This window comes from Nomascus leucogenys, chromosome 2, assembly GCF_006542625.1.
Source record: "Nomascus leucogenys isolate Asia chromosome 2, Asia_NLE_v1, whole genome shotgun sequence".
Lineage (NCBI taxonomy): Eukaryota > Metazoa > Chordata > Mammalia > Primates > Hylobatidae > Nomascus > Nomascus leucogenys.
In genome coordinates, this window is record NC_044382.1 from 92,927,782 (window position 1) to 92,954,764 (window position 26,983).

Below are 26,983 nucleotides of genomic sequence, written 5' to 3' on the forward strand. Positions count from 1 at the left end.
TACTGTCTTGAGTTAGTGATTCTGCAATTTCCTACTTTTTAAAATTGGGGTTATGATGACACTTAATTTATCAGTTGTGAAGAAGACAAGTATAATAAAAGCTTTGCTTTTGGAGCTATACATTGCTGAAAAAATAATGAGCTTGGTTCTGTAAGGTTATTTTCGTGCTTCTTTATAGAGGACCTCAACTGAAGTAATCCTGGCTTTTTAGCCCCTTTCGAGTAGGAGCTAGGTATTTCTTACTGTTACATCCTTAGATGCTCGTGGTGGCTTGTACACAGGAAAAGCCCAACAAATATGCACTGAACGTTGTTATTGAGGGCTTTTTTTTTCTCCCAAACAGTAAAGTAATAAGCAAATCCAAGCCTTAGATTTATTTCACTCTGCAAAGTTGTCACAACAGCAGATTTTCTTCACTAATCACGTGGACCACAATCAAATGGATGTCATCACAATAAAAGGTTCAAAATCCAATTTCCTTTTGCCTGTGCTATCCACTTCCCCAATATCCTATTAAATTCAACAGTTATAAAAACCAGTGAAGGAATTACAATCTAGAATGCAAATGATTATAAACCTAAGATTAAGTGACCTTAAGCAATTAATAACAGTATGCTTAAAAAGAAAGATAATATGAAAATATACATTGCTTTTACTATCAACAAATGATAGAAGATACATGAAATGATAATTGATGAAGTAATCAATGTCAGATGAGAACTCTGAAGTTTGAAAAGTGTACCCACATGTGTTTTCTCACATAATCTTTGAACTAATACATCAAGAAAAAAATGTTATCAGGACTATTTCATGAATTAGAACAATTGTGAGGATGGAAGTTAAGCCTGTAAAAGATGACTGTGTAATTTAATGTGGAGAGTTCAGTAATTCTTCAAAATTTGACTCGGATCTTTTCCTTCTGCTATATTATGTGAGGCATACATACTTACGCATCCTAGGGGAGGCAAACAGGAACATTAACATGGAATGAACATACAAGATATCACTAGTAACATTGAGGATGTAACAGAGCTTTCACAAGTTGGGATCCACTGTAACAGTACACGATAATGTATGGCACTGATATGGTATGCCTCTGTGTCCCCACCTAAATCTCATGTTGAATTGTAATCCCTAGTCTTGGGGCAGGGACCTGGTGAGAGGTGACTGGATCGTGGGGACGGGCTTCCTCTTTGTTGTTCTCATAATGGTGAGTTCTCATGAGATCTGGTGGTTTAAAAGTGTGTGGCAAGTCTCTCTTCACACTCTCTCCTGCTGCCATGGGAAGACATGCTTGCTTCCCCTTTGCCCTTCCCCCATGATTGTAAGTTTCCTGAGGCCTCCCAGCCATGCTTCCTATACAGCTTGTGGAATGGTGAGTCAATTAAACTATTTTCTTCATAAATTACCCAGTCTCAGGTAGTTCTTTATAACAATGTGTGAATGAACTAATACAGGCATTCAGTCACAGAATTAAATACCTACAGTTTATGGTGTGTCTGTCTCCTAAGGTGTTAAAATTAACCTGATACCATCATTGGCCTATACTCCATTTATCTAATATGGATAGGCTAATTCTGTTCTTATTAATTTATTGACCTCTAAGTATACGCTCATCCACCTGTCACTCCATCCGTTCATTTAATTCAGTTTTGAAAATATGTTTATTGAAGCCCTTCTACATATTAGGCACTTTTCTAGGTAGTGGTGACATAGGGATAAATAAGGCAGCAAAGGTCTCTGCTCTTAAAAGATTCATATTCTAGTGGGGAGACAAATAATAAACAAACACTTAAATAAGAAAATGCCATGAAGTGGTATGTGCTATGAAGGAAAAAAAGAAGGGTGAATCAAGTGTGGGTGTCAGGTGATCAGAGATGGCCTTTCTGAGAGGTTACACCAAGTCTCATCTCTGAATGGGAAGAAGGAGCTGGCTATGTTTACAGTACTGGTTTCCTCAAGGGGCTTCAGTGTAATGGGGATACACAGAGAAATAAGAACATTTTTATATAAATGGCAGATGTTGTGATGGTGAATGCAGAAGATTCAGTGGGAGAAAAGAAGAGGGAATAATAACATAGCTTGGGGCTCTAGGAATGATTCCTGGAAAAGAATAGGAGCTTGCATGGTGGAGAGAGGAGACAGGATAGACACAGGCAGGGAACAGGCTGCTATGATGAGGGAATTCGAGGCAGTTCAGTATCACTAGATCAAGATGGGTTGGTGGGGGAATGGTTAAGAAATGAAGTGGAGAAGTAGAAAAATGCTAGATTATTTTGCAGAAGACTGTGATGATAGAATTTGCTTCTGTTAGTGATGGGGAGTTTTTGAAGGACTCTGTGGCCACATTTTCATTTAATTTAGATCATTCCCACTGTGCCATAAAGAGTAGATTTAAGAGGGGACAAAACTATGTCCAAAGAGTAAGCTACTACAGTTGTCCATGTGAAAAATAATGCAGATCTGAAAGAGGGGTGGAGAAGAGGAAGAGTTCAAAAATATTTAAGAGGTAAAAGTAGGCAGAACTAGTAATGATTAGATGCAAGGTAGAGGAGGGAAATGGAGTGTTTCAGTTTCAAAGGGTCCAGAGAGCAAACACAGGTGTTTCCTTTCATTGAGATTGGCCACGTTTCACAAATAACATCACTGGACCAAATTCCTCTCTTAAAATTTGTCAAAAGTCATTCTTGCTGTTGGATTGAACGTGGGAGGATCTGCTTGTCTTACCTTCCTTCTCTTGCTGTACTGATTTTGGTGGGCTACTCTTAACATCTCTCATATCAACCAGGCTGCAGGGACAGGATTGAGATGTAAAAATCTGCTTCTATGCTCAAACCATGTCCAGTACTTCCTTGGTCCACAACTCATCCACATGTTTATGTGTGCCCATCTGTTTTCTCACAAGACAGAGAATCCCTTTGTAGGCAAAGATTATATTCCTCACAGTATCTAGCAGCAAGCTTCAATTTTAGTGAACATTTAATAAATATCTGTAGAGGGAATTACTTCTAAAAAATAAATATGAAAGGTAAATAAACAATGCAAATGACAGGTAATATGGTAGCATTTTATTTGTATACTTCATTTTTAATTAAAAATCATTTACACTTACATGCTCTCAAAGGTACACAGATATAGAGGCCTTCTTTAGAAGTCTTTTTTTTTATGATGAGTAAAGAAGAGCACTTGTTTACTAATTTAAAAAAAAAATGTAACTGATAGTGGTCTGGGTCTCTTCTCTTTCAAATCGCTGCCACACAGCATTACCAGGTATTTCTGAAATTCCCCATTGTTATCTCTAGAGAGGGCATAGTGGCAATTCGATCAATGCTGAATACAAAAGTAGAATACAGTAGTAGAATATGGTAGTCTGCATTTCCTGGCTGCAAGATCTGTGTTTATGCATCTTTGGTATTGTGCTTGCTTTTGTCAGGTACGACAATAATCCTAAATTAATGAGTCCATTCAACATTGGCTACCAGAGAATTTCAGGCACCTTTTATAGAGTCATTTAAAATAACTACATTGCCTGAATTGTCTGAGTAGACTGGAAATGCCTTCTGACCTGACACCCTGCTGTTCAGACTAATACTGAGCAAGTGAGTCACCTGGCAGGTTGAGCAAGAGCAGCTGGGCTAGCTGGGGCCAAACTTCAAGTGCCTCCCCAGAGCGACTTTTCTGCTTTGGCCAAGTGGGATGTGAATAAAATAGCTTTAAAGTGGAGTCCTTCTCACTCTGCAAACTCATTCTCTGGAGTATGGCAAAGAATGGCTTCTGCATTTTATTGATCTTGCAGCTGACAAGTAAGCAGTGCCTCAAGATGTCTCACATCTTGTTCCTGAGTGTGCTGATTAAGCCTTTCAAATAAGTGAGATGCACAGCTGAATCCGTAACAGGAATGTACTGCTTTCATTTGCTCTATCTCAATATCCAGACATCTTCAGAATGAAAGGATTTCAAATTAAAGCCATGTAAGAAACAAATCTCCTTTAAACATCTCCAGTCCTCCCTTTCTCCGAGCATCTCATCTTGTACGAGTGAGTCCTCTGCTGTGCTTGATATAGCGTGATAATTGTGCTGAATGCAAGCACTGCTGAATGGATTAGTGATGACCTCCAGTACTGCAGAAATTAATGCTGATTCAAATGTAAGCTTTCCTCTGTGCCACTTGGACCACAGCCTTTCTTTTATTCCTAGCATTTGTTTTATTTTAGAGTTGTCTTGAGACCAGGCTTTAATTGGTGAGGGAGGGATCAAGGCCACTCTTTCTCACGCTGTGGCCTGAGGGTTTAAAGGAACCCTAAAGTTTTTTTTTTTTTTGGATGAGTCTTGTCAGCTAAGCCCCCATGCATTTGATTTGATTTCTCTCAAGGCTATCATCTTTCTGATGTGTTAGGAAGTTGTATCAGAAGAAAGAGGGCAAGGGATGGAGTGAAGATGGGAAGTTTAAGAAAGGGTGATTCGGTAACAGGGCCTGAATATTCCAGTTCAGGTGTAGGAGATGGGGAAATGGCCAAAAAGTTTCCCGGATACAGAGTAAAAATGTGAAGGTAAACATGCACAACACAGCAACACAGCCTTAGCTTCACTTACTCATTCCCAAATTCCTGCAGAGCACCCCCTGGGTGTCAGCCTCTGGTTATGGCACTGAGAATAATCACCTTCAAAGGAATTAGAACGAAAATTCCACTTGGTGATGTTCATCTCTCTCCACACTGAGACTGCTTCTTTGTATCGGGGTATAAACATTACATACAGTCACAGTAACCTTCCTTAGGAAAACCAGTAATTGAGAAATCCTTAATACTGTTTTCAAAAATTAGTTAAACTTACTTGGATTCCATATAAAATGCATGTGTACCTTAGAGAAAAGGCTGTTTCTTCCTATCGGATGGGCAGCATAGCTTAGATAAATGCTAATTTTCCTCACAATTGTGAATACTGTGATTCTGTGGTATTTTGCTGGGAAAACATTCTCTCAATTTTATTAGGACCTATATTCTATTATTTTCCATATTGAAAGCTCAGAAGGTGTCCAGGTTAAATGAAGAGGAACAGCAATTTGTGCATTTTTTTTCCTCTGAGAAAATACGCTTCTTACAGGTAGAGACGATGCCTTTTGCATTATTTAGGTTTTCAAAGCACTTAGCACAGTGCTTACAAATGGGCAGCTCTCAATATTACGGGTTAAACTAAAACAAATCATTGCTTTTTGGAATTACTTTTCTTTCTTTTTTGAAGGTGGATTAGTCCTCTGAATGTAGATATTATCACTCTAAGGATTCAACATACTGGGTGGGTGTTAAAATCAGAAATGCTTTCTTCATATACTGGCAGGCTTAAAAATATATAAGAATCAGCTCTTGGAGGTAGGGGAAATACTATATTTGGAATGAAAACCACATTTATAAAGTCGCAAATGCAATTATCAGCCATCTAGCTATTTCCTTTAAAATGTGGCTATGTTTTCTTCACACTGTGTGTTATCTCAAGCCAATTATGATATGTTATCAGTTTAAATTAATTGTTTTCAATTCAGGAAAAAATGAAGTCCATGAATAAGCTAAACTATAATAAAAATTGTCTATTAATATTTCTCAAACTGATTTGTGAGCATATTGATGCAGAATAATGGTTATTATTTAAATAGTAAAGACTATGAACTCCAGTATTCAAAGGCCAAAATTCTTATTGAGATAATTCACAAAAGTTGACAATATCTAAGATGATTATCCTCTTATCACAGTAAACAGTTCTGCTCTAGGACAACAGAAGAGTTCATCGTACTTTGCTTAAGATGTATTCTTTAAAAATGGAAGAGTATTTGGATTTTTCAAGTGGTAAAAACAATATGGATTGATGAAACATTTGTCTGTAAAGTCAAAAGCCTGAAATTCAAAAACCTGTAGCTGTACACCTGTTCTTGCTTTCTGACAAAACATGTATCTACATAGGAAAGAGCTAAGAAGGGTATAATGCTAAGGTTAAAATGCTAAAAGAGGGACTGAGTTGCTTGAAGAAACACGAGTCGAATACAAAACAGTGCTGTGTAGAAGACAGATTCCCATGCTTTTAAGTTATTTATATGTTTTAAGATTTTTTGGCAAATGCACATCAGGCTAAGTGCCCTAAGGCATTGCCTTTGATGTTTGGTTATAAAGCAATATTACTGCCATGTCAGGCACTGATTTTTATTTGAGAGATAAATCACAGTTCCAAATCCAATTACCAGCTATATCTAGTTATTTTGTTTCTGTACAATATAGTTATCTTTTCTTCACACTGGATGTTAATTTAGGTCAAGTATGAAATTTTAGTGTTCCAGAGGTCAAAAAAAACCCAAGAGATGAAACAGGAGGACATTGAAGGTGCCAAGGAAAGACATACTGAGCTCTGTCTAATACTAGTACACTTCAAAAAGTTGTGGAAGAAATGACAGAGAGCAAAATGGAGCCTAGAAAAGTACAGTAGATGATTTGTTCATTTGAATTCTAGAGACATCTATATTACGCATTTACTTTTAAAAATGTAAGAAAATATTTTTCATTTAGAAGATAATAGGTAATACCTGCATAATCAGAGAAGTATTAGGTTGGGTCAGGGACCTAAACATTCTTGCAATTAATTTCAAAGACTGCTCTCTAAGTCACAACCTCAGCTGTGCTGTGTTTCGTCTTTCCAAATTAAAAAAAAAAATTGCCAGCATTTCCACTACAAAGTTGAAATAGAGGATGAATTCTTGATAATATGCATTTACTAATTGAAGCTTCCTACAAATAAAATTGCCACAAATATTTTAAATATTGTATTTACAGTGGCTTTGGTAATCCTGAAAGGAATAATTCAACATAGAACTTTAAACATAACAAATGTAAAGCTACTAAAACAAAGGATGCTTTATCAATTTTATAAAAGAATATCTAGAAGGATTTAATAGAGTAACAATTTTATTATAAACCTGTTGAAGCTAAGCCAGCTTTTCATACATTATCTCTTATTCAGTAGAGATTCATACTGGATATGTTTTATCAGTAATGAATATGGATCAGCCTATTGAAATACGAAAGTTGACTTCTGTTTCTTTTCAAATTTATTCTATGTAATAATAAAGTATCCTCTGACATTATGTAGTATCCAAGTTAACTACTTATTTTTGGTGAACAATATTTGTAGTAAAAACAATATACAGAATTTGCTAGTACTACCCAATAATACATACATACATACTAAATCTAGATTTAAATCTTTAGCTGCTAAAATGGGTATAGAATATTAGTTGTGTTTAACAAAATATCCATAATGGCATAAATTACTATTTTCTAAAATGTTGCAGCAGAATACGTTATTGCTATAGAGTTTGGCGTAGTGATTAAATAAATAAACAAATATACTTCTTATAAACATATTAAAAATACATGACAAATACGAAGTTTTAAATAATCCTATGCTTGTCCATTATGAAGTAGTAAATTTTGAAAAAAAAAAGCCCATAATAGAATTACCGGCTTACCTTAAGCTTTTAAAGAAAAGAAGACTTAATACTTTTTCTTTCATTTTGGCTTTATAAAAAAGACTAATTTCTTCAGAAGCTTCCATCCTACAAATGTTGGCTAGGTCACATTCTAGTATGTTAATTTATGGGATGAACCAGGAACTAGGTAGGGACTATAAAGTCACAAACATAAAATGACGCATATTCATTACCACAAAATAAAAATAACAGAATTAATTTCATTTCTAAAAAATTCTGTACAAATGAGAATAGTGACTGAATTTTCTTAGAAATCATTCTTTTTAGTCAAATGCTTCAAAAAACAGTAAATGGATATTTTTTAACTTAATAGTCTTATGGATACAGCAGGATATAGTCATTCTTTTAATATAAAGGGAAGATAAATTACCTAAAAATACACAAAGCAAACCAGAAATATAAATTTTACCTTACATTAGTAAGAAAGTATCTCATTAGTTGAACATTTTTATTTAATTACTAAAATCCTCTTAAACTACAACAACAACAACAAAAAAACAAAAAAAGGAAAGATTGTGTGAGTGAGCTAAAAATTGCTCAGGAAGGGGGTTATGATAATATATCCTTAGTGCCTTCATATTTTGAAAAGCTATCAGCTCAGCTAACTAAAGCTGCATAGATAAAAAGATAAAAAGAAAATAGAATCACTCAGTTTATATTTATAGATTAGATTAATTTATAGGTGTACAACTTCATCAGATCATACAATTTACAAATGCAGGTAATTTAATTGGGAAATACCTATGGTAACAAGTATAGTGTAGTGGTAACTTTACAATGTACATAAAGCACCTTATTGAGTCTTTACAAACTTTCTATTACATCAGTTTATCAAAACTGTCCCTCACTGGAATTTTGGTTAAGGACATGAAGGCAAATACAGGTGCAAAAATCTCTATTCTGAACAGAACCCTAAAGAAAAAGTGTGTCCTACTTCATGGAAGCATTTCAGTTGTGACGCCAGAAAGTTTTGAGTTGGAATTTCTACCCCACCACTTAACAGCTGTGTGGCCTTGGGGAAATTGTTTAATCTTTCAGCAGCTCCAGATTAATCCAGTGGTGTACAAATTTTGATGCATATTAGGATTACATAGGAAGCTTTAAAAATTCCAATGCCAGGCCACACCTCATACAGTACCAATTAAATTAGAATGCCTTGGGGTACGAGCCAGACATACGTATTTTTAAAGTTCTCAGTGATACCAATATACAGCAAAGTATGGGAACTGTGCTGGTTAATCAAGTGTATTCCAGGGAGAATAACATCCATTTTACAGGTTTGTTTCGTAAGTTTTAAACAATATGTGGTTAGCACATAGTAAACTATATGGCAACCAATATGCCTTTAGTAAATGGTAGCTTTTACATTGTTGTTGTTTTACTGTAATAAAACAGAAATAAGAGATAAAAAGTCGTAGTTGGAGGAGACTGACCTCTTACTACCTAGAGACACATGGTTTAAACATATGGTACCAGTTCAGCCATGTTTTACATGCATTCGGATTTTTTTTCCCAGAAATAAAAATGGAATAGAACATCTACTCTCATTTCCCATGAAAAATGTTATTCAATAATAAAAAACATGAATACATACATAAGCACAATTATTAATCATGAGCTGTTACCAAAAATGATTCAAACTATCATGCCACTTGGCATCTCCTTAATACCATATATATCATCAGATATTTCTGTCACCAAAGCATTCAAATTGTCAGATAAAAATCTCTGCCTGGGGGAAATATAAACTATGGCTTCTTGTAATGAATGAAAATGAAATGATTCCCCACAGTATATTGCCAGACTCACTGGAAATAAAAATAACTAATTAAATAATCTTAGTTTAAAATAGGTCTGAGTCTGTCAAGCACTTTTCTTCATTGTGGTACAAAATGAGGATGTCCTATGGAAAAGTTTCATATTAACACTTTGATAAATCAGATTACAACTCTGAAAAGCACTTTTATAATTGAGTTTTCCCCCCAATTTAATATCTGAGTAATCTTATCTTTAGGATAAATGGAGATAAAGTTTTACCTGCTGGCAGTTTTGTTGGAGCAATCAAAGAAATCTCATTTCTCGAATTCCATAAATGAGAGTACAGTAACAAACCATTTTCCCCCAAATTGAATAATACCTGATTTCTGTATCTTCAGCATATCCTTTTTTTTTTGGTTTCATCATGACTTATATTTCCAATAAATTTTAGAAGCATGTTAATATTCATTGTTTCCGATTTCTAAGGACATAAAGGGGATGTCTTGGGAAAAAAATTCACAAAATGCCCCTTGGTACCCAGCCAACTCTTTTCATAATCTGTTTTTGAGGTTAAAAAAAAACTATGCATAACTATTGGTTTCTTATGAAGTGTCATATAAAGAAAGTAAAATGAAGAGGCAGTTTCAGAAAAAAAGTATGGTAAATTCAGGAATTGCACACCTTTGCACAAGAGTTGTCAAAAGCACATGATAAAAAATTTCAGGTGGTACAATAAAATATTCTGGCTTTTTTTGTTCTATATATAGGAGTGTGGCTTTTATCTTGACACAGAAGTCAAGTGGGTGGCAATATCCACGTAAAATCTCTAAAGAGCTGAGTGATTATTCTTAATATATTTGGATCTTCCTTCTCCAGTTATCAACCTCAGCATTTCCTAGCACTTGGCTGACTAGTGGTTGAAGAGGAGTTGAATGGAAGGAAGCTTGATAAAACACTACTTTAAATATTTTATCATTTTGATAAAGATTGTTAATATAACACCTGGAGTTTAGGACTCTGTTTCCTTACTCCTTCAGATGACACAGATGCCATGGCATGAAAATCATCTAAAAAGAGCAATTTTTTTCCATTGTCATTATTAATTACTTGTCCATGACTAAAAATTCCATTTTATAAATAAAATTAGAAATTCCTAATCTTCCTATTAGTTTTGTTCTTGAGTATATCCAAATGTCATCCTGACTGGAAGACAGCATTTTGAAAGTGTATCAGTAGCATTAGAAAACAAAGATAGTTTAATCACATGAAACCAAAGGAAAATGTCTTCATACAGGTCTTTTTTTCATGAAGACATGGGCCATGTATGATCTTTTTAAGGTTTGATTGCACACTCTGAAGCCTGTTAGGAGTTAGAAATACTAAGCACTAAGTAAAAAATTATGAAAAGGAATAATGACAATACTAAACACCTGTGTTCCTAAAAGGTCTGTAATTTCAGCAAAAAGATTGCCACTGAGTCCTCATTCATATATGCCAAAGGGTAACAGTGACAGTAGGGAGGGGACTACTATAAAATGAAAAGTAAATCAGGCTGTTTTAATGATTTAGAATTATATTGTGCTATTGTCTACAGTATACATTATCTGTACAATTAGTTTATTAAGGAGGTGGATCTTCTCTAGTGATTATACTCTGGTGTACATATGCTGAGCATTCCTTACGAATCTGGGTCTAACCCCTCCAACTTTGTTTCATTATTATCTGCTTAATTGCTGAAAGTGAGAAATCAAAATACTGATAACTAATTCAGAAGTTTCTATCTGGAAAAGACTTTAAAACAACAAAAAATAATATTTTAGGTGAAGTTGTGAATAAATGGTATTAGTTACATCAGCTATTAAATTATGTGCTAATTTCACCACTTAACTCATTCTTCTATTTGTTCTCTCTATTCTCATCTAGCCAATTCTGTTGTAGCCCAGAATCTCACTGCCAGTACTACTGCCTCCTTCTTCTTAATGGAGTCCCCTTTACTGATCCTACACACTGCATTCAGAATAATCTTCCCCATTATCTGACCAGTTCACTATCTTAGATCGATCGATCGATCTATCTATCTATCTATCTATCTATCTATCTATCTATCTATTATCTATACATTTTTTTCAATAGGATCTATCTATCATCTATCTATCTATCTATCTATCTATCTATACATTTTTTTCAATAGGTCCCTATGTATCTATCTATCTATCTATCTATCTATACATTTTTAATAGGTTCTATCTATCTATCTATCATCTATCTATCTATCTATCTATCATCATCTATCTATCTATCCATTTTTTTTCAATAGGTCCCCATTGGACAGAAAAAAAAAAAGGTCATCCTCTTGGCTGCTTGAAATTTACCTTCTAGCAATATCAAACTGCAAACCTTAGACTGAATTTTACTTAGATGACAGTGTAGGAAGTATTTTTGCAGCTCAAGCCTCTGTCCTTTTCTTCACTGTCCCAGCGTTCCCCCAAAGTGAGTTAATTGTGCCAATCCTGGGATACAAAAAGACTCTAAGCATATGTGTATCATAGCACTGGGCATTTAAATATACTTTTAATGGGCATTTATGTATTTATGAATTTGTCTTCCACATTAGATTGTAAATTCTTCCAAACAACAGTTATATCTGGGTCCTGTCTGATAAACGGGCCTATTCCTTGCATCTTCTAAAGAGCCTGGAAATAACAGCTGCTCAAAAACATCATTGATCAGTTTAACTGAGGCAAACATAACAGACAGTATCTCCCTCTAGGATGGTTCCCTACCTTGCAGTGCAAACTCTTGTAGCATTTTACCCATTCTCACCTCAAGCGCACTTCACTCTTGTATATCTCCTCATCCAATATCTTTCTCTTCTGCAACTAAGATAAGTAATATCTAAATGTGTTGATTCCCTTGTTTAGGTGGACTGTCCATACCTCTTTCCTGCTCCTCTTCCAAAGGTATGGATTTATCTTTTCTCTCACAGACCTTCCTAAAAAATACAAATGAAGCCTGCACATACGTACTGCAGAGAAAAATATGTCAGGCATTTTGGCCTTAAAACAACCCCATGGAGAGTATCTTTTTTTTTATTATTATACTTTAAGTTCTAGGGTACCTGTGCACAACATGCAGGTTTGTTACATATGTATACATCTGCCATGTTGCTGTGCTGCACCCATTAACTCGTCATTTACATTAGGTATATCTCCTAATGCTATCCCTCAAGGAGAGTATCTTTATTTCCAATTGTAATTGAGGCAATTGAGACTCAGAGAGGTTAAGTAACTCCCCTAAAGTCTTAGAGCCAGGATTTGAACCCAGGCACGTCTATTACCAATGGGTCATGATAAACATTGTAATGACACACTGGGGGTGTTCTGTTTGCTGCATATGCCTTAAGGAGTGTGGAGAAACTATAAAAAATGATGAGCAGGGCACTTAGATGTCTTGTTTAGAAAGATGTAGGACAGTGATCTAACTCACTTTGTGTTCTCCGTCACCGTTCTGCCGTGGTTGGACTAAAGGTTCAACATGGACTGTTATTCATTCAACATTTAACTAATATTTATTGAGCCTCTTCTTTGCACAAAGCAGAGGTATAACATTTAATACTTTAGTTTTCTAAGATTGAAAGTGATTTTACAGCTGAAGCAGGTTATTAGAAACTAAAGTCAGAATAATTTTATAATGAGACATCTGTAGACAAGGAACATGGTGAACTGCCTGCCTCAAGAACTTCTACAGCCTTATTTTTCCTCTCTCTCACCGTGTATTTTCTCTCTACAATTTAATAACTATTTTCACATTTCCTCTTTCAAGAAAGCCTATTACAGCATAGTGCATTTTTCTCTGTTTAAGAAAATGCCTCAGGATAAATTGTGGAGGCAATCATTTTCAATGCTAACATCTTCAAACATGAAACCAGCATCTGGGCAATTATGACATTAGTCTGATTTACCATTAGAAGGTAAAAGTTTATGTATAAATTTCAAAATTTTTATCATTACTTTATCAAGAAATTTGTGTCCCAACCACAGATCATTTTTGTTGTTGTGGTTAAAGTTGTTTCTAATAGACTTGTGTTTTATGTATGTATAAAACAATCCTTAGAATGAATAAGCAAATACCAATTAAACATTCGTATATGCATAAACTTGGATTTTCCCTGTATATTTCTCTTTTCTATCATATTCACGTTAATGTAGAGCCAAGGTTCATTATCTGTGCCAACAGATTAGAAAGTAAATTGAGTAAAATAAATCAATTGATTATGTTTACTCCACACACCTTGCAATCATTTGAAAAGTTAGTTTTAACTCCCATTTCTCAAAAGCATGACTAATTAATAACATGAATTATTAACTGAAACATGATTTTTATAGGTTTTTACTTCTTTCTAGTACTTTATTGTTAAGGTAGAATACTAAAAAAAAAAATCATTTCAATGAGTAATAAAAGCAGCCTTGTAGACAATTTACTTGTCTGTCCAGCTCCTAAAATTTCAAAAACTGTATGTACTGTCATATTCTTGGAAGTAGTGGAGGTGTGACTAGAGTGAAAAACAGTAGTTCCTTTTTACTTACATGTTGTTAAAAAGTACAAGACCAATACTATGCAATTTTCTACTATTTTTTCTTTTATAAAATTCAGTTTAAACTTGGATTAAATGTATCCAGTTGCCTGTTCATTATGTTTAAACAAGTGTTCATCTGCTTCCCAATTTTACACCAACCAAAATAGATGATGGTAACTTTCTCCCTAGAGAATTATTACTAAAGTCAGAGAAATCTTAGCCACTCAACTGCCTGATATTATCAAATGCCCAACTTATCCAGGTATGCATAAAATACTTATGCAGGTATTTTAGGTGTTACCAAAGAGAAAAGTAAGTACACTGAAGTAACAGTGTCTATTTTATCGACAAACTTTAGATCTGAGAAGGGATTTGGCCAACCAGACACAAGGGAAGACACGTTGTAGAAAGAACCAAGTAACAATATGTAAATATTATATGCATTGCTCTGTTACATGTGTCGATTTAAATGAACTCCATTTTAGAATGAAATAAAATTAAATAATTAATTTTGTGGTTCCCAAGTATTCCTGTTCAGATATGGAATACTTTTGTAATCAGAAAACATATGTTTAAGAAAATTTTAATGGACCGTTCAAAACAGGTGAAATGTCAACAGTTTTCCAAGTGAAAACTCTATCAGAGATGTTATTGCCACCTGCTAAGTGGCACAGAGATGCCCACTAGAAATTAATTGATAGATAATTGTGCATGAGAAAAATTACTATCATTTTTCTTATCATATTGGCTTATCAACTTCATTGGACATAATTTTATGTATTACTTTGTAATATTGTTAGGTTAATAATACTGCTACCCAAGGGAAAAAAAAATAGTTTTACTTTTTATGATTAGACCAAATACCAGAAGGACACGGTTAATAGCTTTGTGGGAACTTTTGTAGTGTTTTGCATAATGAATGAACTCACCAAAGCTCCTATGATAAAATCATCCTGACTACTCAAAAGGTTAAATGTGTATAAATAGATGATATTTTCCTATACTATGAAGAACAGTTGAATAATACTAAATGAATTGATTTCCTTCTCAGGTACACTTATAAACTGACTGCTTTTTTGGTGTTAACCTTTTCACACGCAACCCTTTGAATTACTTATTATTAATTAATATGAGGAATATTATTAAATTTAAATTGATCATTCATGAAGACAAGGATGCAGAGTAAAAATAGGGAGAAGCAAAAATTCTAAAAGACTATGGGATCTACAAATAGGAATAATGAGAATGAAACAGCGAGGCAGAAACCCGAGTAGTATGTAAGCCTTCCTTGTAATGTGGTTAACACACAAACTTGAAAATAGTCCTAATTTTACAGAGGTAAACTGAAGGGGTCTGTTTTCTTGGAATCAAAAATACCAGACAAATGTATGTCAGAGCAATATTTCCAGTGACTTACTATCAGCGATCATGTTTCAGTTATTTTGATGTTTCTCTCATCACTTGCATGATGTTATTGCCATAGCCATTTTGCAAAATGTCTAAGTTTTTAGATGATAAGTCATTTCCATCGTTTTAAAATTCCAGTTTGACATCCAGAAGTCTGCAAAAGCTTAACTTCCTTAAAGAAAGAAGGTCAAGTAAATGATAGCGTCATATATGTCCGGGAAGCATACACTTCCTTAAATAACTCTAGGTGTGAGTGAATTCTGATACAAGAAAGGAACTAAATCAAAAAACAGAATTACATGTGTGTTTAGTTACAGTACCTTGATGATTTGAAACTGATGTGCACATTAACTAGAAATTTCACTAAGTTAACAGGCGGACATTCTCCCTCCCCCTGCCCCAAGTACTGAGTGATCCCCATTACTTTATACATAATCCTATTATTCTGAACAACTGGCATGTTTTGATGAACTCTTATACTAGCTGCATTATTCTAAAGTGATGGTGTATAAGGCATTGGAAAACCAAATAACTAAATTGATTATGAAATTTTACATGGATAATAATCAGTTTTAAGGAGACTGAAAAGGTTCAGTTGAATATGCTCAACTTCAGATAGCGGCCCCTGAGCAGCAGGTGATGGGGAAGGGGATGTGGGGGTGAAGAGGTGATGGTTGCTCTTTAGTTTACCTCTTTTCCTTTGTCTTTTAAATGTGGGTTCGTGTCCACAGGGTAGGTAAGTTAGAATACATCATCTCTCTACAGGTTACAAAGTGTCTAAATCTGCACAGTTGAGGAGAAGCAGGAATGAATTCAACAAAAGCTCAACCCTGCTAGTAAGACCTCTGTAAATACAATGACAAAAATATTGCTTACAATTTCATCGTCTGCTATTTTACTTACATGTTTTTATACATGGAGCTAGAGAACAAAATTCAGCAGAAAGGCCAGGACTGGACATTCAATGAAAATGGCTCATTGACAGCTTTTATCTCCAAAAGCTTCATCTACATTATTTTGGGAGAAAATATCTTTTGAAACAGATAAACCATTAACTCAGGTTTCTAAAACTTTTTTATAGTATGGACCTTTTTGTCAGTCTGGTGAAGCCTAAAGACCCTTCTCAGAATAATGCCTTCAAACATATAAAATGAAATACAAAGAAATTGAAGGCAATCATCAAAATATTTAAAAATATGTGACTTATCAGTGTATACGCTGATCTATTAATACATTAAATAAGTAGTAGCAGATCTACTATAGTTTCATATTAGTGAAAAATGTCAATGATATTTTACATTTGTGACATGTATTATGTGAAATGAAAATATCTGTGATTTCTATTAGTGACAAAATCATAGGTACTGCTAACCCTATGATTGGTTGTTGCCTATATTTGTAATTGATGAAAATTTTAAATTTCAGTCATCCAATAATACAAATAAACAGATGATTTTTGTTTTCTCATCAAAGGACACTTCTGTCCACCAATCCTTTGTGGTCCTTACCTAGGGTTAAAAACCTTGCATTAAGCACTTACAGAGTGGGACTGAGAATTCCCTTATATTAATCCTTGTAGGAAAGTGCTAATGTTCTGTTAAACGGAAAACTATTAACAGTGGTAGAATCCAGAAATAATTCTATTGGAAAAGGAAATAACATTATTAATACTTACTGCCAAGTAAGTATGAGGCAACATTTATATACCAAATTGTCATTTCAGGGATGTTTAAAAATTTTGGTGTCTGCCCAAGTGTACCAGAGAAAATAAAAAGCAAATTTTCTTTTGAACAAACCACCACAAATATCTCTGGATTTTTCAGAGCTAAGACCTGCGGTTTCAATTTTTCGGTGTTTCGTAGTTAGATGATAGTGCTGAGTTTTTATAGGCTTCCTTATATAACTATAGTTCTATCCATTTTTCTTGTCAGAATAGTTTATTTTCTGTCCCTGCTCCTGTTTTCCTTGAATTTTAGTATTGGATTTACTGACTTTGCTCTGGCTCTCCTTCTTTTTATAGAACCATATTCCTCAAGTTCAATTTATTTTTAACTTGGATACTTTATGTTTCCATTCCCTTTGGAGCTCTAAAAAGAATGTGTATTATTGACCAGATAAAGCTATTAAGGTAACTATTATGAAATTTATTTTTAGGTCTTTAGTCACCTTAATGGTTCTTTGGGGTTTAAGATACGCTTAAAGTAGAGTGCACCCTAACCTGGGAGGAGCAGCCTGTGGCTATTATTTTCTACTCAGCACCTGCTCATTCTGGAACACTTGCAATCTGGCATTCTTCTCTACAGCCACACAATTATATAAGGGCCATTAATGGTTTTAGCTTCCACATTAAAAGTATCTTTTCTTAGGCCTGCATTTTCTTGACCAGTTCCTATTCTGGAAACACTCTTTTCCTTGCTCTAAGTCTGTATTCCTCTTCTGTTTCCTGGTTTATCCTTTTATTTTTTTTTTGTACCTTTGCAAATAGAACTTCTTTTGCCTGATTTAAATTTTATCCTTAGCCATTTATACTTTTTACTCTCTTACTTTCTCCCTTGGCAGTGCTATCTAATCTTATCACTTCATCATTCTCATCTGACCTGTAAATCTGAATCTTTGTTACCAATGCTTCCCTTAACTACAATATGCATTTTTAATAACTAGCTGTACTATCTTATCAGGATGTCCCAATTGCACCTAAAATTCAATATGCCTAAGCAGTGAAAAAGGTTCCTGTGCCCTCATTCTTCAGTTGAAGAAGATTGCTTTGAAGATGGGAACTCAAAACATGTATTTGGCTTTATGTCTCACATGCTGCTGGAAACCATCACTTCCAAGTGTGCTGATTCAGTTGAAAACTGCGGCTAGGGTCACACTAGCTGTTGCTGTCACTGCCAAACTCAGCTCCATAGTTGCCAGTCAAGTTTTATTGCAACCATTTGAAACTCTTGAGAGCTCAGGAAATCATGCCATCATTTGAAAAACTGTGCACATTTGGTGAAAGACCAGGAACCATCTATATTCTTTCTTCTCTTCTGAGAAAGGCATTTGTCTCTGCTGTTTAGCAGTGTGATAAAAGCAGAAATCCTGGTGGTTTGTGCTATAATTTTCCCATTGTGAAATAACCAATTGAACCTCACTCTGACAGTCAGGCCCAAAATTTCACCTAAGTACCCAAGAACGCCACATTAACATGTAGAAGATATTGTCTGGCCCACAAATTACATTTTAACAGTGTGCCAACTTTCTAGTCCCAGGATGACTTCTTTTCTAGTAGTTTCCTAACAGAGAGGTTTTTTTGTGTTTTTCGTTTTGTATATATTTTATTTGGGTTCTCCCCCTGCTCTTTCTGTAAGGGTGAGGGTTGGAGTGATAGCTGAAAAGAGTGATATTTTCAGTTTGAGAAAAATGCAATATTTTTCAATCATCCACTACAGTTCTAAATTTTATGAGAACTAAATCAAGTTATGCTGTTCTCAAACTCTCTTGATGTCTGAGTACTTCATCTTTCTTTGTCTTTGAACTGGAAAATATAAGAGCAAGTTTTAGCCTGGAGAATAAATACAAAACTAAATTATAATCTGTGGACATATACAGTTTAGCACATAAGGGGAATGTTGAAATAATTTGAAAACAAAAAGGTCTTACTGAATGTTTCAGTAATTATTTGCAATTAAATACAAAACTGTCAGGTAATGAGAATATGACTCCATTTGTTGGAAGTATTTAATAAGTCCTACATGGTCTATTTGAACATTTTGCAGATACTTGTTTGTCTTTACTACATTATCACTTTAAGGTACAGTAGGTGAACCTTCAAAGTGTGATAATTCTGTACAAAACTGTTGTGTGACATTTGGAAAATCAGAGGCATCTGACTGAAGATAGAACTTCCATGTCAGACACAAATAATCCAATTTGCTTTTGTTATTGAGTCAATTTTTTGTGTTTATTGTTTCAAAAACTTCATCCTGCAGTAACGTTGAAATCATTTCTTTCTTTATTGATATACTTGCACAGTGCTCTGGATATTTTTAACTCACAAAAACATGTTTTAAAAGAAGTGAGAAATTAAATTAAAATAATTATATATTCAAGTATATATGGTTACAGTTATTTGTAAATGTATCCCTATATACTTATAGGTAGATTTTAAATGTTATGCACCTCAGATTTACCCATAGTCAGTTCCTTTATTTATTTATTTTTGATGTTCACAAAAGGTATCAGCCTGAGGCAAACTGTCCTTCTCCTGTCCCACTGGAGTTTTGGATTAATTTTTATGTATTTCAAGCAAAGTAGAACAATCTTAAGTTAAATTAGCCAATGCTTTCAAAGACAAAAATCATTACCAAAGTACCTTGTTCAAATTTCTAAAACAGAGCAGATATTTGTTATATGGAATAAAATAAGATTAAAATTAAATATTTATTTTTCTTTGTTTCTCTTTGATTTCTTGTTACATTTACAAGTTAAAATCTATTCTGATGTTTTAAAAATCCCTTGTGATTGCACAAAAATATATTTATAAGGTGAATTTTTAGTATATAAACATGGTTTGGCATGGATAGATCACAACCCCAAATGAAATTTCATGACTCTATATTGTTAAGGCCTAAAAGGTAAGATATACTAAAGGTGCTATCACATGTTGGTTAAATAACAATCTTAACTCATCCACTAAATATTAAGATTCTTAAACACAAAGGATCTGTTTATTCTTGAGGATAAACAAAAGATCTGTTTATTCTTGAGGATTATCAAAGGATCTGTTTATTCATCATTCTCTTTGTAAGATTCTCATCTCCACCACCCCCTCCTCTTTCTGTTTGAGTATATACGATACATTCTTACGGTCTCAGCTTAAATCTCACTTTTCTAAATCCCCCTAACAGAAAGGGATTCCCTGTCATAGGCTCCCTCTTTTTTGCCCTCATGGCACTTACCATGTCTTATCATTAAATAATACATAATTCTTTTTTCTGTCTCATTAATCTATATATTCTATGAGAGTAGGAACCGAATTCATTTCAATTGCCATTGTTGTTCCAGCTTTAGAGGGCGAAACAATTTGTTGAATGAATGAGTTTATTCACGTATGTTCTTGTAACCTTGTACACAGTTATGCTAAGAAAAGCTCAGTAAATATTTGTGGTTAGTTTATTTGATCATATATTTGAATACATTAACTATATTGTAACATCAGACTTAGGCAGTTTTCTTATAAAACTTATGTGTGCTTTCATTCTAATTTTCATTTCCTTATAGACACCTTTTTAAAAAAATAATTTACTTCAGAATTTCTCTGTTTTCCTTTTATCTTGTCACAGCTGGATAGGGAAGAGTGGGAATTTAGTATTGTATACTATAAAACTATAATCTCTGACCACTTTTTTAGAAAATACTGGAATTATTAATTCTGCTCTTGTCATTCACTAAAATCACTGCAAACATTCATTTGCTTGTCATTCGCTAAGATACCTGATCAAATAACAGTGACATCTTACAATAACCGCAAAAATACAAAAAGATAAATCAAATTGGGTATTTGTGGTTCATATATTATGATAGCCTTTTATAAAAAAACACAGCAACTATCTCCTATAATGATTTTGGGTAAACAACATTTATTTAAACTTATATTAATGCCACAAGAATTCTTAAACTTATGTATCCGTAAAACACGGTATGTAGGCATTATACCTAACATCTACACTGCTTGTTCTCAAGGACATACACTAATTTACTAAAGATGGACAAGTTGTTTGCATAAATAATAAAACAAAATCACACATTATGACAAAAGAAAAGGTGAGATACACAGGTATTTTTTTTCTAATAACTAAAAAATCCTTTGTGTATATATTTATGCAATTATTTCTTTATAACATTTATTGACCTAGGTGTTTTACTAGGTATTTTACATATTCTATGAATTTTAATCTGCCCATCAATATATATATATCAAAAGATAGTATCAATTCCATTTGCAGATAAAGAATCTGAGGCTCAGAAGGGGCAATGTACTTGTCAGGACATATAGTTACAAATAGAAAATGTTTAAACTTCCAGTTCTATTTGAATGCAAAGCCTGCACTCTTTCCTCTTATGCTGTTGTCACTTGCCAAGGCCACTTATCAAGTATAAGTGTTTTTAATATGCAGAGTATAATAACAGCATCCCTTTACCCTACAAAAGACAGGATCATATCATGCTTGGGGCTGCAGGCTCTGCAACTGCAATGCCTGGGATTAAGGCCAGGTTCTGAAGTTTACTAGCCAGGCCAACCTATGCAAATTATTTAATCACTCAATAGCTCAGTCTGCTCTGTGAAATGTAATCAGTAATAATGAGTACCTACTACAAAGGATGCCGAGAGGATTAAAAAATCAATATTTAAAGTACTTAGGAAGGTGCTTGACACATAGTAATGTTTAAAATCAACATATATGAATTGGTGAAAAGATATATTTAGTAAACAAAAAAGATTTGCCTGTCATTATTTACAAATTTGTCTTTTAAAAAGCAATAATTAAATATTGAGCATAAAAATACAAATCTCATCATGTATTTATCTCTACAATGTTTTAGCAATTTTCAGTGAATAAGTATGTACTTAAACAAATACGCTTGGTAGTACACATTGGTATCAAAAGAAAGAATATAGCGGCTGGGCACCGTGGCTCACACCTGTAATCCCAGCACTTTGGGAGATTGAGGCGGGCAGATCTCCTGAGGTCAGGAGTTTGAGATCAGCCTGGCCAATATGGTGAAACCCCATCTCTACTAAAAATACAAAAAAATTAGCTGGGTGTGGTGGCAGGCACCTGTAATCCCAGCTACTTGGGAGGCTGAGGCAGGAGAATTGCTTGAACCTGGGAGGTGGAGGTTGCAGCCAGCTGAGATTGCGCCACTGCACTCTAGCTGCCTGGGAGACAGAGAGAGACTCTGTCTTAAAAAAAAAAGAAAAAAATATAATATATATATATTTTACATATATATTTTATATATAATATATTTTTATATATTTTATATATATTATATATTTTACATATATATACACACACAGTATATATTGTCTATATTTATGTGCTTGGAAATACTAGTTAATTTATAATAATGGCTAAAACAGTTAAAGCTACTCAAATAATGAAGATAAGAAAATATTAATTTACCACTTTCAAAATACATTCATAGGTATTATTTTAATATCCTTACAATATCACAGAATTCTTAACCAACTATATGATTATCTAGATTATTTTATTAAATTTGCAAAAACTGGATAATTATGATATTTGGAAACATCACTTAGTCCTTACTAGAAGATTTTAGTTTTAATATTTAGTAAAACCCTCTGAGATCACCCAAGTCTTTTTTTGTTTGTTTGTCATAATTGTTTGTGGATGTTGCATTATAGGAGCTCCCTTGAAATCTATCTTACTTTCTCAAAGTAGTGCCAGTGATAAAAATGAATTTGAGTGCCATTCCTGAAATTTAATAATGTCATATTTAAACAACCAGGAGGGAAATGTATACAGGTATTGTGGGCCACATAGTCCAATAAATGAGGGCAATCCAAGTTATTTTTAGATTAGTTAACTAAAGTGTTATTAATTTTCATTGCACTTAACCTAGTTTAAACATCATGTTCAGTTAAACTTACATGACAAAGCTTATCTGTTCTTATGAGAATAGTTTTCTCATTCCAATTCATTATCATTTTCTTTTCAAGCTGTTTATGGAATTAACTGTCAGAACGCTTGAGCTTATAACATTTAAAAGGAATGAGGGGCTGCGCGCGGTAGCTCATGCCAGTAATCCCATTACTTTGGAGGCCAAGCTGAGCAGATCATTCGAGGTCAGGAGTTTGAGACCAGACCAAAGTGGTGAAACCCCATCTCTACTAAAAATACAAAAAAAAAAAAAAAAAAAAAAAAAAAAATAGCCAGGCGTGGTGGTGCGTGCTTGTAGTGCCAGCTGCTAGGGAGGCTGAGGCAGGAGAATCGCTTGAACCCAGGAGGCAGTGAGCTGAGATTGTGCCACTACACTCCAGCCTGGGCGACAGAGTGAGACTCCATTTCAAATAAATAAATAAATAAATAAATAAATAGATAAATAAAATGAACAAGGGAATTAAATTAGGACTTTAATTAGAAGAACTGATGTAATGCTATGATAAATACTACAGGAACATCTAAATGATTTTCACATATTAAACGTAATTTCATGTAAAATATAAAAATAATAAAACTTAACCAAACCTTGTAATAAATAAATAAATAAATAATAAAACTAAAAAAGAATTGAGATCTTCCAAAGTAAATAAATTGTATGAATCACATCTAGAAGTCTAAACTGAAATTATTTAAATCAGAAATATGTATTATTGCCTTAACTCCCCTATAAGTATTAGAAAATAATTACTTAAAAAACTGCAGGAAACTTTTTTTGCCTAGTATTAAAAGGTTTATTATTAACATGAAATAATGTCATTGTTATTGAAAATGTTCAATAGGTAATTGATTTGCATAATAATTTTTACCACATAATTTTGCAACAGGTCATAGTAGAGTTAGATATAAATTTATTCCTTACAAAGTAAAGGTGCTTAATAGCTAAATTAAAGACATACATTATAGTAAATAATTCACAGTTATTTTTGTAATATTTATCAAGGTAATATCTCAACAAAAACATCTTGCTTTTAATTGTTTAACTTAAAATAAATATATTTGAGTTTTTAAAATGTGGTATATCACTAGTTTTGAAAATATTTCATTTAATTATATTGGCAAAGGCAGCCTTAATATACAGTTTAAAATTGAAAGTCTGGTAAAAAAATGAGGGAAAGGCCACCCTCTGGGACATGCATGATACAAAGTCCAGAAGAAAGGTTGTCAATCATATTCCAGGGTAGAAACCAGCACAGGAGTTATCATCTAGGTATTGTCAACAACTTCCAAGATCTTACCTTCCAGCAGCTTAGAGCTGGTACCACCTGTAACCTGTAGGTGCTTATATGTACCCCACGGTAAGCGAATTCTCTAAGTTCTCAATGTGCAAAACTAAATCATTACCCCTTTTTACTCTAGATTTTCTAAAAACTTTTAAGAGACTACAGAAAAAAGTAGAACCATATCCTAAGAAATCTAGACAATAGGCAGAATAAAGATCCTTAATTTGTTATATGTCCTTAAAATTTAATAAAATAAAAGCAAACACCCCAATAGGAAAATATTTTAGGGAACTCTCTAGGTGACTCTTTCTGATCTCTTTGTCAGGGCACGGAGAATAGAGGAAATGCTAGAATGCCAGATCATATGACAGTTGAAGGGAGGCATGCCACTATCACACGCATCTTCAAAGAGATGTCTGAATTTAAATATAAATATTATATCAATATAAAGTTAAGTCACAGAAAAGCAAATGTTTTCATTAAACACAACATGAAAAACTGGTTGGAAGACACTAGGCACAAACTAATGACAGGGCAGGGGCATCTCTCCCTCTTTCATAGCCTTACTGTCTGTCTCATAAACCCCTCATCCCCAGCCTATCCACTTGACCTGTTTCCCAATTCCTCCATGCCCTAGAGCTCCACATTCTAGGTCTCCTCTTCTAGGATATCCACACCCTCAAGTGCCACTTCTTAGGCTCATTGATCACTGCAGAGTGACACTCATCCCTAGGCAGGGTTCTTATGATATGTCCCCCATTCAATCCTCCTTTTAGGAAAATAGGAAGGTTTCTCTCCCGCAATTGTTCTCCTAGTCAGGCCTCCTACGGGTCAGAGGTGGTCTTACCCTGCCTAGACATGCTCTAATCCAGGTATTGTTTTAAACTATGCCAAAGTTCCTTCCTGGAAGGTTCTCTATTCAGGTACCAATTCTCTATTTTTGCTGAATGAAGGTGAAATAGTCACTGACATCAGTTTTTTGTTCATCATGATATTAATAAGATGTTCACTGACAGACATCTTGGAAGTGCTTTTTAGCACAACTTCCAGTGTTGACTGAGCAGCCATCTTCAAGTTCCATGAAACAAAAATGGATGCAAGTGCTGTGCCTGGGACAGGCCAAAGAGAAGCTGAACCTGAGCTTGAGTTAACTTAGTGGGTGGTTAGTTAAATGCTTTATGGGAAGGTTTCTAGGTTAGTTGGTTGGATGACTATTGGTCTATTTGGTTGCATGGTCAACCTACTTACTCAGCCTTCCCTTTCCATCCTTCTGTGCCCTATACCTTTCTTCATCAACTCATGCTCAATGTCCTTCCTCAATTACTTTAAGCTTAGAAAGTTTTTTTTTTCCAATTCAAGATTTCTCTGTGATATTCAGAGTTTAATTATTTTGTGCAGTTTGTCAGGACTACAGTAATGAGCATCCCATTTTATATCATTGTTTTATGTATATATACTTATATATCAAATTATTCAACAATATTTCCTATTTTATTTTATAAATACCATGGCCAAAGAGAAAGAAAGAAAAAGAAAATGAGAAATACATTTCTTACTATGGCTGAAGAGAAAGAACTATGTGGTATGTGTGTGTGTCTGTGATAAAGAATGGACCTGTCATGTATATTCATGTTTATATTATACCTCTCTATTTAAACAGGTATCTCAGTCTTGAGGAAAATACACTGGGTGGGGAATCAGAAACCTGTAGCACTGCTTCTGTCACTAAACAGCTGTGAAAGCTTGGGCAAACAACATCAGGTGTGTCTCAGTTTGTGCAAATGAAGTCTCATCTGCATCTACATTTGGAATTTGCATAATGTTGTTGTGGTGCTCAGATCATATGATATACATCGAAGCAGTAGCAGTATGAACTTTCCTCTAATTGTCCAACAATTATAAGGCTATAGCATTAGTATTATTAACCTGTGTTTGGGCCCATTTTAGGCCCCATCCCATTGACTTTAGTCCTGTTACTACTTTTTTCCCAGCTTTTTTTTTTTTTTTTTTTTTTTTAGGTAACTGGTGCTTTCTGCCTCTTTGTAAACACTTAAGGCAAATAACTGCCCTGTCATTTGATGCATCATTTCAAGACCCTACTTTCTTCAGCTTCCAATAAGACAAATAAATAGTGTGCAACATTCTTGCTAGTGTGTGGGATGGCCCAAATGCATCCTCCTTTATTTTTACGTTTTATTTATAATAGAGGCTAACTGATTTATTTTATTTTTATTTCATTTTTTTAGAGATGGGTTCTCACTGTGTTGCCCAGGATGGTCTTGAGCTCCTGGGCTCCTCTCGCTGAGGCCTCTAAAAGTGCTGGGGTTACAGGCATGAGCCAGCGTGCCCTGTCTATCTGGTTTCAATGCCCTGAATTTACTCTCAGAACCAAAGTGTCACTCTGGTGGTAGAAATTTCGGTCATATGCATAATCATAAACCAAAATGGGATCCATGGAACTTGAGTATCTGAGGAAATGTTATCATTCTTTTCAAGTCACAAGATAACATTTCTATGCATATTGTGCACTAAATGAGACATCCTAGAGAATATGTGTGCATTAATAACACACCACAGATAAGAAAAGTACCATTTCAATGGATTATACACTCTGAAAGCAAATAATATTGATTTTGGCCGAGATTTCAAAATAAATTTAGATGACATACATAAAAATATATATGCATACATATATGTGTGTATGTATATATATATATATACACACACACACACACACATACACACATGTGAATAC

At 34.1% G+C, this 26,983-nt stretch overlaps 1 protein-coding gene across 1 annotated transcript in view; it reads right to left on the reverse strand.

Moving 5' to 3' along the window:
- The window catches only part of EDIL3 (EGF like repeats and discoidin domains 3), a 451,805-nt gene that overhangs the window by 179,792 nt on the left and 245,030 nt on the right, over positions 1-26,983 (reverse strand). The window lies entirely within an intron of this gene.